Raw genomic sequence first — 11,798 nt, 5'->3', positions numbered from 1 at the left:
GTGGAAATAAAAAACATCTGAAACAAGGAAGTAAAATAACAAGTAGCAGGCAAAAAAAGACAAAGACAAAACAGAAACCAATTTGATAAATTAGCCACCTACACAATAACCTTTTATTAAGTTTTTAATAAGGAGTTTTAAGTTAGCTTATCTGGGAGACAGGCCAGGGTTTTTGTGGGTGATCTTTTATTGGACTAACTGCATGGTTTCAAATGCAGGATATTTTTCTTCAGGTCACATTTTCAGGTCTTATTCATATATATTTTGCAGTATTTTTTTTAACTGTTTCAGAGTTAATATTGCTTTAGTGATCCAACTCCAGATGGGGAGCTAGGAAAACCTGGATTCTAATTTTGCATCTGGCAGTGACTTCATTTGTGGCTTTGGACAGACTACTGATAATGATAATAGCAACTTAAAATCATTCGCAAAACATGAACAGAACATTGGTGAATCTAGTACACAGGGCACCCTTGCCAACTTCCCTGTATTCCCTGTTATATTCCTGATGTTTAAGCTTAAAACATGTATGATGTGCTCAGTTCTAGTAATTGCACCAATTACTTTTAACAAGTAAGTCAAAATTTCTTATGGTAAACAATTTATTTTATTTTATCATCATCACCTCATTGATGTTTTAGGGATATTACGGAATGGCCAGAAAAAACAACTAAATTATTGCATGGCATTTCACACTTGTGCCAACATACGTTAATCGATAGATATTCTTTGTCCCATAGCATGAGTTCCTGCCCTTTAATCCTCTATATTTTCACCCTAGATTTATTCCCCAAACTCCTGCTGATACATTCTCACACCTTTTCTACTCCCTATCCACACCAAGCAAATCATCTGAGTGATTCTGTATCAGTGTGCCTCTCCCCGCCAGACCAGGAGGGATGGGCTGTTTCTACAGCCTGACAAAAGCACACGTAAATGATAGCCAGAAGAGATGGTTGAATAAGTGGTGCAAAATGCTCAACTTCTTCATGCCAGGTTACAGCCATGTTCTATTCTAGTATGAATATGATTGAGATTAGGCCCCACGTTCTGATTTCTGTACTATAGTACTTCACTGGGCAGACCTCCCCTGGCAGAAGTAGTTTAACAGAAGACCTGTTCTTTTTTTTTCCCCCTTCTCCTTCCCAAAACAGATTCCCCACTCCCACCCTCCAGAGTCAATTGTCTGATTTTCACTTTTTTCTTTTCTTTCATTGGAAATCCTTCTGTTTGGGCCCAAAATTCCATTTTTCATTTTTTGAATGAAAAGCTGGAACGTTCCAAAGGCCAACTCTATTCAGTGGTTAATTTTTTCAGTCTATTTGTTTATTCCTTTAAGTATTAAGATCACGTGAAATGGACATTTCCAGGTTGGACTGTGTCATTGTAGCTTACGGAAACTAACTAGCTCAGGAGTACAGCTGCAGTAGCACGGGCTGCCCCTCCTCAAAGTATACTGCCAGGGCCATGGTTGAGTTCAGGATCTTAAACCTAGGGCTGTCATAGCTCTCTGAGTTTAAAACTAGCCTGGTTATGTCCAGGCATGCTGCAGTCGCACCTTTGGACACCCATGTACATATATTCACTTTTTTAACCTTGAAAATAAAATGTCAAATGTGTTCCAGAACACGTTTACATTTTTTTTCCCAATAAACTGTATTTTCAATATAAAATCTCTCAACTCAAACCAAACCAAACAAAAAACCCACAAACAACCTGCCAGATAGCAGGTATGTCACTAAACACATAATGGAAATTCAATTTTTCCAGGTTACATTTCAATGAGGAAAAAAATACCATTTGTGATCTGTCTTTGACTAATATATTATAAGACTAAAATATCAAGGATGAGAAAAATAGCAACTAGGTAAAGTAAGGAACGTTTTTAAAAATGGAATGATTACAAGAAGAAACCATGTTCCCATATTTCTTTCTTTTGGAAGATTTGCATACTCTCAACTGCAAAACCTTTTTTCCTCTTTATTCAAATATGCATTATTCAAAGTTTAAAAATCATTAGTTTATGAGGTGCTACAAATCAACAGCTTTACTTCCCAATCTTCCCTAACAATTTATTTGAAAAGTGTAATAAAATGTAACTGGATAACATCTCTAGTGCAAACATCAAACACAAATTGCTAAATAAAAACTCAGCTGAAGCCTATTTGTTGTGGATCATATAATTGAAAATATAGTTTTTATTAAGGTTCTTTTCTCTAAGCATCTGATATCCACACCACTAAGCTACTTTAACAATGTTTAAAATACGAATGTACTGGTTTTATTGCTTACATTCCCTACGTCTTTGAAGGCAGTAATATGCACATAAAATATTTTGCATTATATGTATCTGTACTATATGGATCTCTGATTTATGCTATTTATTTTTTAAATATACTGTATAATCATCATCCTGTTCAGTTATCAAGTTCTTATAAAACAGCCAGTTTCTGGTGCACCAATTTTAGATAGCTTAATTGCAGTCAGGTTTAATACAAATCATAGTCTGGAAACACTTAAAGGTTTATGCTTGGATTGCTTTAAAAGCAAAATTGTACAGGTTTATTCTCTTTTTTTTTTTACAAGGCAGAGTCACTGGAATTTCTCTCTCACAGGACTTACAAAGTTGGAACATAAAATAACAAATATTTTACCACTCAGTTTCTGCACTAAAACCACCTATAATGTGGTGACCATCTTGATTAATTCATATACATATATACGATCAAGGATTATACTTTAAAACGGTTATCAACATGAAGACTACAATGGAAAGAGGTTCTGGCATCGAGAACGAGAGGCACAATAATACAGTCCAATGGTGACTATCAAAGCATATGTGCTCAGAAAATAATAATGTCACAACGTTGTAGATACACTACCTCACTACCGCACATTTTCTCTCTCTCCTTTTTTGTTAACCATTTCAAAGGTTGTGGGTTTGGTTGGGGTTTTTTTGGGGGGGAGGGTGCTTGTTGTTTTCTTTCTTCTTTTTTTTTTACACAAATAATATAAATATTGCTAAAATTAAGAACAGTCGGGAAATGGCAAGGAACAAACATCTCAATTGAACTGTCCTACTCCCAACACTAATTACCAGCATAATTAGCAGATTTATTTTACATACCTGGTTTGGGGTAGTCATACCTTTCTGAATTGTTGCCCCTTGAAGGAAAAAGCTTCTACACATGGTCATTTGGGATGGATGTTGCAATTAACAAGCTTTATTTTATTGTATTTATTTTATTTTTAAATACAACTCCCGAGAGGCCATGGGTTTGATTATCACAGGCAGTTGCTCTCTGAAACTAGCCTGGCGGAAAACAGTTTGTAGTCAGTCAAAAGAGAGAGGAGCAAAGACTTCTAGTAAAATAGAAACAGTCCGATAAATATAAAGCCTAGTTGTAAACAGTTTGCTTTCAATCTGGAACAAATAGGGACTAACCCCAGTAGACAATCACTGATGTCGATCCTCCACTATTCTAAGAGCAGTACAAGACAACACAGGATATATTTAAAAAAAATGCTTCAGGACATTAGGAAAAGTCAGTGTGTTGGCTGGCTGTTTAAGTAATGCTACTTGACAGTATCTATAAGAGGACAGTATGTAGAAGATGTGGAGCTTAGTCCTGAATGCTATGGAACACCATGACCTTTGTACAAAGACTAAACTAGCTTCTACCCTTGAGACAGTCCACCCAGCATACTGATGAGGTGCACTGGTCAGCACTGAATTCTTCTTATAACTTCACTTTAGAATACAAAATCAAGAACTGAATCTTCAGTGCACGTTTTCCTGTACATCCCAAGGGCTATAATTGAATGCTATTTTGGGGGGATCCAACCATCTAAAAGTCCTTCCTTAGAGACAACAACATTCTTTTGCAATAATCAAGATGAAAAGCCAAGAGCTAACTTTATTTATAATGCGACAGCATTATATGACCACCATGACAATGATAAAAAGGAGGGTGGAAATAACAACCGCCACAAATAATTAAGACAATGTAGACGTAAGACTTGACAACCAGGACGCTGGGCATGATGGAATGGGGATGTTGTAAATTGAATTCTTTTGTTTACAAGATATGGTACCAGGGGAATTGATTGAGAGCACAATTAAGGGCTGTGCGCTTGGATAAGTATATGATGGTAGGGTCAAACCACCACAATTTCTACTAAGAAAAATTGTTTGTCCCTAATCTGCCAGGCTTCTTGGAAGGAGTTAATAAAATGGAAGATAAGCCAACCTAGTAGAATCAATTTACTCAGGATTTTAAAAAGTTTTGATAAGGTCCCTTATAAAACCCTCACCCATCCTTCAGGCAGGGAGTTCTGCATGTCCTCTAGACAGGGAGTGTCTTATCTGTAAGAACACAGGGACATCCATTGGAGTTCACTCTGCTCGTTATGACATTTGCTAAAAGTCAGCAAGAATTTTAAAATTAACAGAGCTTTATAATAACATAAGGAGAAAGACCACGGAGAAATGGCAAGATGCTTATTAGGGCTAGAGTGTTGTTATAGCCATGATGGTCCAGAAAATGCTGAGAAGCAAGGATTTTTTTGTGATATTTTTTATTGGACCAACCATATACTTGGGATAACTACAGTGGCATACCATGGGTCTCCGGCGCCCATGGGGCCAATGCTTACATTTGCGCCCCTGCCCACAGCCGATCGCTGAGTGGGGGCAAGGGGCATCCCCTAGAGGCCGTCTGAGCACTGAATGGGGGAGGGTCCCCCAGTGGCCGAACGCCAAGCTTGGAAGTGCCAGTGAAACCAGAAGTGCTGCCAGGGAACTGAGTACCCCCTGGAGGGCTCGACTGGTGCCCACCCCAGGCCAGCACCCAGAGGCATGCCCCCCTGTCCCTACACCACTGGATAACTATGGGCACACTTTCAGGTATCACAGATGCTCTTCCTCAGGGCTGAAGAATTGAAAAAGAACAGGGAACCAAAGATGGCACTTTTTCAATCTTCCTCTGAAGGGGAAAAGCATCAAGAAGGTGATTCCTGTTAAACATAATTATGTGTATAGGCAATGTTTCAAAGGAATGGGAAAGAAAAGAAAAAGTGTCTGTTGCCCCAGGCAATCATTACCTTAAAAGATTGATTCTGGTTTACTATTTCTGAACAAAATGGCAACAATGCATCATAAAACAATTTGAAATGCACTATGCAGTTGATTCACTCTAAAAGCAGGGCTCTGTGACACAGGTATGCCATGAAACAGGGGGAAGAACAGAAAGGGAGCAAGTGACGGAGTCCATATGGTGGGGGAAGAAGCTCCGTAATGAAGACGCATGTCTACTTTTGATCTACGCTTCCTTTGGGGCTCTAGAATCCTGACCTAGAGTAGTACAACTAGTGTAAAATTTCACTTTGTGGCAACTGCCCCTCGCTGGACACAGGGCTGAGTAATGCAGGACAATTTATGCTCCTCTGATGCCACAAGATCCTTTTAAGAGTGCTGCTCGATTTAGGTGTACAAACACCTTTGCAGGGTTCACAAGAGAAACCCAGAGATTTCAAAAAAGGAATCCATAGTGTCAAAAACATTCTGACCTGCTGCGATCCAAGTTCTTTGCAACAGAAAAAATTGCTCTACTAGTTTTCTATAGGCAAAAAATGAGTGAGAGCCAGGAGACAGAATTTTCTGAGGGGTGCCACAAGTGTAAAAATATTGAGAGCCACTGGTCTAGATTCTTCACCCTTTAAGAAATTTGCATCACTAGGTCAGCAGGGATGCGATTTGCATTTTCCCTGAATGGTGTGGTTTTCAAAAATCATGTGAAGTTAGCCTAATGACGATGCACAGCTTCTCATCCATGGTACTCTCTCAACTTAGATGCATGCTTCCTTTTAAAGAAGAAATTATGAGAACTGAGATGCTGTATGTCCAATAATTTTTTTACCTTATGTGCACATAATGAGGATTTAAAGAATCATGTTCTTATATTTCTTTTTTAAAATCTTACTATTCTGTGGTAAGTAACATACAAGGCCTGTATATTTTTTACAAGTGCTACACTGCATGTAAAAAACAGAACTGCTGAACTAATTAGACTTTTTGGGAACCAGTTAAATCAACAACCTAAGCCTATGCCTTACATAGTAAGATTTATCCGAAGTAGGGAAATCCATTTTGAAAGATCCAAGTGCTGATGTAAACTTAAACCAGTGAGAATAAGAAGCATCAGTTACCTTACTTGAGATTTTTTCTTCTTTTTGGAATACATAGGAATAATCAAATTCAATTAGATGTATAATTCTGTGTTTCTGCTATGTCATCTAACAATAATGTACTGAGTAAAGTGCACAAAATAGGAAAGCTTTATGGGCTCACTAAATACACATGGTAAAGTATATTTGTTGTACTAGTGGGTATTTATACACGTACTCCAGGAGTGTGTGTGTGGGGGGGTGCTTTTACTAGAGTGGCTCTGAGAGCTGCTTTAATCGAAGTGCCTGGAGCGTCACAGCTCTCAGCCACCCCGCACTGAAAAATGGCAGTGGGGGTGCTTTAACTAAAGCTCATCAAACAAGCTTTAGTTAAAGTGGCCCCAGCTGCCATTTTCAGCACAGAGACATTGATACACATGACACTGGAGTGTGCTGAAGTGCGGTAATTACCACACTTCAGCCAGCAGACTTGATTACTCCATTAATCGAGTCCGCTCCAGCGTGCTGTAATTACAGCGTATCAGACCATCATCGCTGAACATGTCTTGGAGCCCAGTGAGACTGCAGCAATGCCACACTGCTAGAAATGAACAAGGACTTAATATGTTATCAGGATGCTTTCTATAGTATTCTTTTGGACATACCTAAAAAGCTCAAAATAAATATGTATGCGGATATATATCATGTATATATATGCATGTCTCTGCAAATACCAGTAAAACACCATTTCATTTAACACAGTCTGAACTGGATTTAGAGCCTTATAGGCTGCATCCCCACAAGAGGGAACATGAGGTTTGCAGCACCTCAAAGCCTTGTGAGGTGCCACAAAATGCATGCAGCCCATGTAGATACGTTTGTTGGAAATCCCAGTATCTAAAAAAAATGGCAGAAAAAACATAGGGTGGTGCACGTGGCTGCAGCACACGCCACCCAAAACTGGAGCCTGGCCAGCCAGAGCCACGCTCCAGCTGCCAGCCAGGCTCTGAGCACCCAGATCATCACTGCTGCAGCCCCAGAAGGCCCCCAGTACTCCAGGTAAGGTTGGTGGAGCCAGCCCAGGTGCTGGCCCCAGCCTCCTCTGCCCCAACCTGCTGCTTGCCAGAGCATGCGTGCAGGGGCATGCTCGGGGACAAGTAGAACTTGTGCTGCTGCTATTTGTCCCTGGGGAAACACACGTTTCCACTTGTAGGGACATGCCCATATGGGCCCGCTGGTAACTGCAGCCCGCAAAAGATAGGAAAGTAAAGGCATCTGTTTGGAAAGCCCATGTCCAAATGTTCACTTCTAGTGGTAGAAAGTTTACACCGCTCTGAATGATTCCAGGAGGGAAAGCAGTACAGACACTCAGTCTGCAACAGCCCCCTCTTCTCTGCTCCACTCCTCCTGTCCCTGAGATGAAGGCTTCTCACACTCGGGGCTCACAGCACTGCTCCCTCAGGAAGTGCACTTGGGTAAATCTTCCCTGGGTCCTGGCCCTGCCAGCTTTTAGATTGCCACCCCTGCAGCCCAGCAGAGTGGCAGCAGTGAAGGGAGGGGGTAGTGCCACTCCTGCACTCAGCTCCCAGCATCTGGGAGCATAGGTGGTGGAAGGCACACCAGCCCTCTGGGAAGAGGGTCGTGGGCACGCAGGCTCAGCCCCCCCAAATAATATTTTCCCCCACCGCTTATGTCTGGGAGTCAAGCAGAGGAAGCAGTGGGACAAAGCTCCTGCCTGGCTTTTGCACTGGGAACTCTGGAGTGAGAGGCTGGAGAGTTAACTACAGGGCTGCATTCATTCTCCTCTGCAATAAAAAGTGCACTTGGGTAAAATTAACTGTTCTCTCATAGCAGATAATTCAGTGTGAATGTTCATTTTCATTTATTTTTTTATTTTTTTAAATAGAGCTTTGTTTTATTGTTAGAATTAATGAATGCTCTGTAATGCTAGCTGGCTTGGAAACTCCAAGTCATGTTAGTATTCAATTATGCAAATAATTATTAATTGAAATTAAACAGTAAATAGGCTTTGATGATATCCTCCAAACAAAAGGGAGCAAGTATTTAATGTCTAGTGAAGTATTTCCCCAGCTAGAGGCTGGAGCAAAACTTATACAGAAATCCAGTTTATACTGGACAACGCGCATGTGTGACACTAAAGCAAAACAGTATATAGCATCAATGTCTACACTTTCATACAAGTCTGTCTTCAAACCATGAGATTAACAAACTGTCCTGATGCGTAATAAACCTTTCAAAGGACAGTTTTAAAGCAGGAAAGAAAGAACTGTCCACTGTCAAAAGCCCCAAGCAAGAACATCCCCTCCATAAAAGCAGTTCTTAAAGTTTTTCTTCTTCACATTTTAGTTGCATAGAACACCTCCTTAATGAGAAAGTTCTGACAAAATCTGTGAGTTAAACTGTCATCTCTTCCCCCTCCTATGGCACATCCACTTTCTTTTCTAATGAATGTCAAGATTTTAACAGCTTTTCTACTTACATCATTCAAAATGGCAAAATGTCTTTTGTGATAGGACAAATGTCTTTTTTAATGTTTCATGCCATGATATGTCATGGTTTGACAATATATAACAAGACAAGGTTGGTTCATTTCTGGAAATCTATAACAGTTTAAGAACTTGATTTAATGAAATGTTTCTGTGAAAGCTGGATACCTAATTAGCATGTTGGGTTATCAGAAATAAAATGCAGACTCCAAAATGTTACTGTCAATGGACCTCTATGTACGTTCTATTGCAGTCGATGTGCTTGAAATATGGGGGGGGGGGGCAGGCATTGTGGGGTTTTGGATTTTTTTTTTTTTTAGAAATTATATCTTTATTTGACAGTTTTAGAGAAAGAAGAAACATATCTAACAGAAACTCCAAATGTGAACCAGTGGAGATTGTGGCTATTTATTTATATATTTAAAAAACCCCCACCTACTAATTTTGGGTTCCCAACTTGAACCACTGATTGGGGTCCCAACTTGAACCATTGATGTTCCATTTTTAGCAATGATAGTCCACCCATATCTTACCAAAGTTGGCAGAATGAATGGGTTCATTTATCTTTGAAAATCAAGGTCAGGTATACCACGTTGGGCACCCAGAAATAATAGGACATTTTGAAAATAGAGATCAAAGCATTTGAAGGAGAGCTGTGCAAAGTGTACATGGAAGAGAATAAAGGCCATGCTATCTTCAAAGCATTTGCAATAATAAGTTGGGACTTGAAAGAAAAGGCTATCTGAATCATGTTCCTAGCTACAACATCCTCTTCAGCTGGGTGGTGAGGGCATACCTGGGGTGACGGGGAGAAGGGGGGGGCACAGGACCCAAAACATCTGAGATTATATTTTTTTTCTGGATCTGGACAAACAGGTAGTCCCCAGTCCCTTATTCTACCCTGGCCCACTCCAATTCCCCCCACTTCACAGAGTCAGCATGGGTATTTCTTCATTTTAGACTGAATAGAGAGAGATACCTAACCTAGCTTTAAATGAGCTAGCTCTGATACCAAAACAGTATAGCTGTGGCCGCATAGACTTAGTATGGGTTAGTTTGCCGTGCCAGAAGCAAAGAAAGTAAGGATTGTATGCTTATTACATATAGTAAATATAATAATTTGTTCATAGTCCTATGACTTTAATAGTTCAAAACTTGTTAGCCACCGCCACTGCTCCCTTCCTATATTATTTCCATTCACTTTTTGGGCATCTTACCTAAAAATTTAGCTCATAATTCAGAGCAGAGGCCATGTCTTTGTTGAATGCTTAAATGGCATGTACCATGTTATTACTTGCTTAATACCTTAATGATAAGGCTCTGCATTCATTTAATGTTTTTGTTGCCCAGAACTCCCCATATATTGTCCCTCAGTAACATGATACCTCTGTTTCTTATCCAATGACAATCCAGTCATCCCACGTAATCTTCCTTCCAAGACTCCACCATCTTTCCTTCCTATAACAAACCTCTATTATGCTCCCACTTTCTTGTGACTCATCCCATCATTTTGATGAAGCAGAAGACCCCAAAATCCATCTACTTCCCCCCTGCACCCTGATATCCCCTTTTAGTTGAATTGTTAAAACAGCAATAACCTTTTTAGAGAAATAGCCTAAAATTAAGCCATTTGTGCTTATAGTTGAAAATTTTCTATTCCTTTTCAGATATTTTCTCCCAACATTATACCTAAACTTTCTGAGAAACCAGTTCAGAGTGTAGTTAGCAAAATGTATGAAGAACAAATTAAATTGTTCCATCCTGATCTGTCAATACTATTCAGCTAAACCTAAGTGTCATGGATAGACCATTGATAGATAACCAACTATGCAGTATTGCCCTCTAAAGGTCATTGGTAGATAACCAACTATGTAGCATCAACATAACCTTGCTGCATGGTATTTCTATGGCTGCAAGAAATTTTGATCTGATCTTGCTCTCCTCAGTTCAAAGAAAATGCCAAGAAATTCTCTAAATATCCATCTTAAGTTAATAGAGCTGTGTTGCCTGACTTATCCCATATTCATTTCCACAAGGTAGAAGCCCAACACTTTGTTTACATTTTTTTTTCCTCTTAACTTATTAATCTCTGTCAAATCACTAAACACTATACAAAAAAGCTAATTGTTTGTTTTTTGTTTTGTTTTTTAATAAAGAAAGTGCCATACCACTATAAGGGGGAAAACCCACTAATGCAATTTTGACTGATAATGGATCTGCAATTAGGAGGTTTGCCCTAGAGCCTATCCTAAAATGAGGGTCCCTTTCCTTTCTATAAAACAGACATCAGTATTTCTAAATGTTAGCAACATTTATAAGGTCCAATTCACTTCTGTCATCCCTGGAATGGTTGGGGAGGGGCAGGGCAATGAGGAAGGGGAAGGAGACAATCTTAATCATGCTTATATAGCCCATGCAATAAAAATAATGTATACGATAAACACAGACCCCTTGCAGCAAATGTATTGGTGAAGAATTATCCTATTTGGAGGAACCAGTGGCTTGCTTAAAACTTTGAGTGTTGGAGTCAATAGTGTGGTTGGCAGAGGATGGGATAGCCACACAAAAAACTCTTTTGTAGTTTGGCTGTAGACATATAATTTTCCCCCCTTACCTCATGTAATTATGTATATGAATCTTATTTCTGATTATGCCATAAATCCTTACTTCCTTTTAATAACTTTTTTTCTGCTTTTTTCTTGATTTAAAAAGGTTAAGGAAATCTTTTCTATCTCATGAGCTTCTAATACCTGCTTATTTTTGCACTCAAAAACAAAGAAACTTATTTTGCATGCATACATGTATCTTGTAAACAGTCAATTTATCAGAAATAACAGAAAATTAGTATAAGCATTAATTTGTGGCTGGAGTAAATATTTGTATTTTTAGTGGCTTTCTTCCTGATTCTCATTTAAGCTAAGTACAGACATTCGAAAAGCTGAGCCCACGAACTTCATTTCATATATCTACTAAATACAAAACATCATGGACTAAATATAAACATTGGATTTATGGCACATTACAACCTGCCTGCCACCCAGTAGCCCCAGGTAACCTGTCTGCATTTTACCAACTACATTCTACCACCAGGTCAACATTCCTGCCCCCTCCCCCACCGCTGCCCCC

At 39.3% G+C, this 11,798-nt stretch overlaps 1 protein-coding gene and 1 long non-coding RNA gene across 3 annotated transcripts in view; both read right to left on the bottom strand.

Moving 5' to 3' along the window:
- The window catches only part of CTNNA2 (catenin alpha 2), a 1,036,033-nt gene that overhangs the window by 603,535 nt on the left and 420,700 nt on the right, over nucleotides 1-11,798 (bottom strand). The window lies entirely within an intron of this gene.
- LOC109303857 lies at nucleotides 734-1,145 on the bottom strand. The gene is made up of 2 exons (XR_002099246.1): nucleotides 841-1,145; nucleotides 734-798 (listed from the first exon to the last, which is right to left on the bottom strand). It is a non-coding gene; the product is annotated as an uncharacterized LOC109303857 (long non-coding RNA).

The sequence above is a fragment of the Gavialis gangeticus genome, unplaced genomic scaffold, assembly GCF_001723915.1.
Source record: "Gavialis gangeticus isolate Ggan-Ray unplaced genomic scaffold, GavGan_comp1, whole genome shotgun sequence".
NCBI classification, from domain to species: Eukaryota; Metazoa; Chordata; order Crocodylia; family Gavialidae; genus Gavialis; species Gavialis gangeticus.
This window is presented reverse-complemented; position numbering and strand designations above follow the sequence as displayed.